Raw genomic sequence first — 4,819 nt, forward strand, 5'->3', positions numbered from 1 at the left:
ATTTGCTTTCTCATTTGAGTGCCCTACGCTTGATTCGAAGATTGCCCAAGCTCAAGTTTGAGAAGAATCTTGTTTATGCTCCTTGTCGGCATGGCAAGATGGTCGCTGTGTCTCACCCACTAGTCAATCTGGTGATGACTGAATGACCCGGAGAACTTCTCTATATGGACACTGTTGGTACTTCTCGGGTTCGTTTGGTTGGTGGAAAGTGATATGTACCTATCATTGTTGATGATTACTCTTGCTACTCTTTGGTTTTCTTTCTAATGAGCAAGGATGAAGTGTTCTCACACTTTTGGAGCTTGACTTTGAGATTGTGCAAGAATGAAGTGTTCTCACACTTTCGAAGCTTGACTTTGAGATTGTTCAAGGAACTCTCTGGTGCATTGAAAGCAATTCGCAGTGATAATGGTATCAAGTTCAAGAACTATCTCTTTGATACTTTCTGTCTTGAACATGGCATTGAGCATCAATTTTTTGCCGTTTCTCTGCATAATGGCGTGATTGGGAGGAAGAATTGAACTTTGGTGGAGATGGCTAGGACGATGCTCGATGAGTATAGGATTCCTAAAAAGTATTGGGCAGAGGCTATTAGCATCACTTGCTACATCTCCAATCAGAATTTCTTGCACTCGATCTTGAATGTGATTTCTTATGAGCTGCGTTTTGGGAGGAAGCCAAAGGTTTCTCATTTGAAAGTTTTTGGATGTTGTTGCTTCATCCTAAAGCGTGGCAATCTTGACAAGTTTGAGTCGCGTTCTTCCGATGGAATTTTCTTGGAGTATTCTCTTTATAGTCATTCTTACATGGTTTATAATCTTAACACTAACACCATCACGAAATCATATGATGTGATTTTTGATGAATCAACCCCTTGTGCTAGCCATGTCCTTGAGTGTGCAGGTGATCAAGAGATGAGAGAAAGCATCTTTGTAGATGGTGACTTTCCAGCTCTCAGTGATGATGAGGATGATCCACTACTTTCTACCATCGCATCTACTTCAGAGCTGGCTCCTGCAACTTCTACACTGGTAGAGTGTCTTGCAGCCTCTACTTCCACTTCAGTTGCTTTCGTGTTTGCACCAGCAACGATTGAGGGGGAGGTCATATCGCAGCGTGAAGCCCCTTAACACATTCAGTGGTGATACCCTCCACAGATGATGATCGGCAACCTCAATGAAAGGTAACAATATCCAAATCCACTCACTATGCTTATTTCATTGATTATGCTTTTTTTTGCTTCTTTTGAACCCCGTGATATTGGACACGTTCTTTCTAATTCAATTTGGATCAATGCCATGTATAAAGAACTAGAAAATTTTGAGAGAAACCAAGTTTGAGTCCTTATAGAACCACCCCCTAACATTCATACCATAGGCACCAAATGAGTCTTCAAAATATGGGTCAGTTGTTAGAAACAAAGCTAGACTTGTGACCTAGGGTTTAAGAGGGGATAGACTTTGGAGAGACATTTGCACTGGTAGCTAGGCTAGAAGCCATTAGGATATTCCTTGTATTTGTAGCATCCTAAGGTTTTAAGTTGTATCAAATAGATGTCAAGAGTGCATTCCTAAATAGTTTCATAGAGGAAGAGGTCTATGTTAAGTAAACCCCAGGTTTCAAGCACATCAAATACCCACATAGAGTATACAAGCTTCAGAAAATTTTATATGGGATTAAGTAGGTTCCTATGGCTTGGTATGATAGGCATAAGTCTTTCTTGCTAGAGCATGGGTATGTGATGGGTCGGTGGATAAAATTTTATTTACCTTTAGGCATGGCAATGATTTTCTATTTATTCAGATATACACACATGATATCGTTTTTTTGGCTCTTCTCATGCTCTTGTTGTCAAGTTTGCAAAAACTATGAGCAGGGAATTTGAGATATCGATGATGGGTGAGCTCAACTTATTCCTTAGACTGCAAATCAAGCAATGCAAGTAAGGTATATTCGTCCATCAGATGAAGTACACCAAGGATTTTCTGAAGAAATTCGACATGAGCGATGCAAAGCCCTGATGACATCGATGGCTATCTTGACCGCACTTGATCTGGATAAAGATGGTGAGAAGGTAGACCAGCGAGAGTACAGGAGCATGATTGGCTCCCTCCTGTACCTGATGGTGACAAGACCCGACATCCACTTTACCATTTGTTTGTGTGCCCACTTCCAAGCTTCACCAAGGACGTCTCACCGCCAAGCAGTGAAGTGATACTCAGGTACCTCAAATACACCCTTAAGTATGGTCTTTGGTTCTCTGCATCCTCTTTGCTTTTTTTTGAGGTTTTTAGATGCGGATTTTGCTGGTTACAGAATTGATAGGAAGAGTACATCGGGTACTTGTTATTTCTTGGGTACCTCTCTTGTTTGTTGGTCATCTTGCAAATACTCTAGTGTTGCGCAGCCAACTACTGAAGCTAAATATGCTGCTCCCGCTAGCTTTTGTTCTCATATTTTGTGAATGTTTGCTACCTTGAGATATTTTGGGTTATATTTCAAGAGTGTGCTATTTTTGTGTGACAACATCAGTGCCATTAGCTTAGCTAATAACCCAATCCAACACTCCAAAACCAAACACATAGATGTAAGATTCCACTTTTTGATAGAATATAATAAGAAGGGAGACATTGACTTGAGATACATTGATACCCAACACCAGCTTGCCAATATTTTCATCAAGCCTCTAGATGCAACAAGATTTTCCTATTTGAGAGGAGAGCTTGAAGTGTATCATCCCTATGGTATTGTGTGAGGGGGAGTTGCTATTATACATATTTATCTTACTTTTGTTGCATTTGTATTGCATTTTATCTTATAAGATAATCATAGTAGTTGAGTTTTGACTTGTATGTCTTTGGCATTTTTTTCTGTTGCTAGACTTGTATTTACTAAGTTGAGTAGTTGTGCGGAGCAAACTTTTAATCTTAGGCTCCTCTTGATGCTTTAGTACAAAACATTTCAAGCAAGCTAGCTTTCCTGAAGATAAAATTTGGTAAATTTATGAATCATGTAGACTATGAAGTGCTACATTCTTGATCACCATGTTCGTAATTACTTTGGCTTAGTCAATGCTTGTGTTAAGGTTAGTTTGATAAATATCTTGCTATAGGCCTCTTGGTTCAAGGTAGTGGATTGGGGAATATTGTACTATATTTTCTGTTTTTGTCAAATGTTTAGCTCATGATAGAATCTTAAGGGAATATATGTTCCTTGTGTCGCAAAAATACTATTTAACTTGATATTGTGAAAAACTTGATAAATTGTGCAAAAATTGAGTAATTTTGAGCAATCAAGTTTCTAGTGCTAAAATATGATCCAATATGGTGGCTTGATGCTTCATATGATTTGCCAAAGAAGTGAACTCATGGTTGCTAAAAGTCTACTTGCTGTTCAAATGAAATACAAATAAATGTGTTTAAATGATCAATTTTCTTTTTAAAAAAGACTTCATCTAAATAAGTCTTAGTTTCATATGTGAGTATTTGCAAAGGCTATTATGATGAATGTTAGTTTTACTAGTTTGAGATTGAAGTTAGCTAGTTCTTAATGCTTGTATTGCCTCGGCATAAGTGGATGCTTATATGGTGGTCACTTTTAACATTATTTGGCTATGTGAACTTAAATGCATCAATAATTCTTCAGTTTAGCTTGTATAACTTCATATTCTTGTGGCACTGTATCTTTTTTAGCCTTTGTGAACTTGTGAGCTCCACATTCTATTTTCCGTAGCCCTTTAATGTTTCTAGCATTTGAAAATGCTTTGTGGTATACTTGTGAAAGCTCATTAGAATTACATGTTCATGCTTTGCATAGTGTTTTATCCTTAATATTTGCATTGCTAAAAGGGGAGAAAAATATAAAATAAGCCACAAAGAAGAATCTTGTATGATGAAAGGGGGAGAAAATATGTGAAAAGTGTGCATTCATCAAGGGGGAGCACTTGTGCTTTTATTGGATTTTTGAGGATTTTGGCTTGTCTCTGCCTCTCTTAAGGGTTTTGCAATCTTCCTTAAGCCAAGTAACATGCTTTTTCTCTTTCTCGAGTTTTTTATCACTTGGATGAGCTTCTTTTGTGAATTTCTCCAAATCAATGTTTTTGTGCTTTGAGAGTTGTAAATGCACTCATCAAAAGTGAGATTGTGAAACCAAGTTGAAATGTGACTGGGTTTGCTCGTGATGAGTGATTAACATTGGTATTTATTTGGTTTGATGATCTTTGGTTTTGCTTAAGCTTTGATATGGTAATTCTGGTGAATCCAGAACTTCCGGTCTGAACCTAGAAGTTTCGGGTGATTATCCGACGTTTAGAGTTTTTTGCATCGCCGAAGCATCCGGTGTTCAGTTTCGGTTGCATGAACCCAGAACTTCTAGTCTAGACACAAAACTTTCGGTTTCACGGGAAACCAAAACTGAGAGCCCCTGTCTGGATTGAACCCGAAACTTCCGAGTACCCTGGATGAAGTATGTTTGTCCCATCTTCATGATTCTTTTTGGGAATGTGATTTCATTTGAGAATTTTGATTTTGGACTAATTGGAGTTGAAGTTAGATAAATGTGTTTGTTTGTCTCATAATGTGTAGGTAATGAATGCAACTTGGTGGCTAACGGCGGGATGATCAGGGCCAAGTGAGGTGCTTGGTGCTAGACAATCGAGGAGATTGGGCAGAATCAAGGGTGATCCTAGCTGGACAAGTGAAGGTCAAAGTCAAGCGAAAGTGATGTTGATACAAGTGACAAAGCAGCCCGAGGGATCGGGAGTGGGAGAGACTTACTGGTGGTCAAGATCATAAGACGGAGTACATGTGTCGGCATCGAA

Source organism: Phragmites australis, chromosome 18 (genome assembly GCF_958298935.1).
Source record: "Phragmites australis chromosome 18, lpPhrAust1.1, whole genome shotgun sequence".
Lineage (NCBI taxonomy): Eukaryota > Viridiplantae > Streptophyta > Magnoliopsida > Poales > Poaceae > Phragmites > Phragmites australis.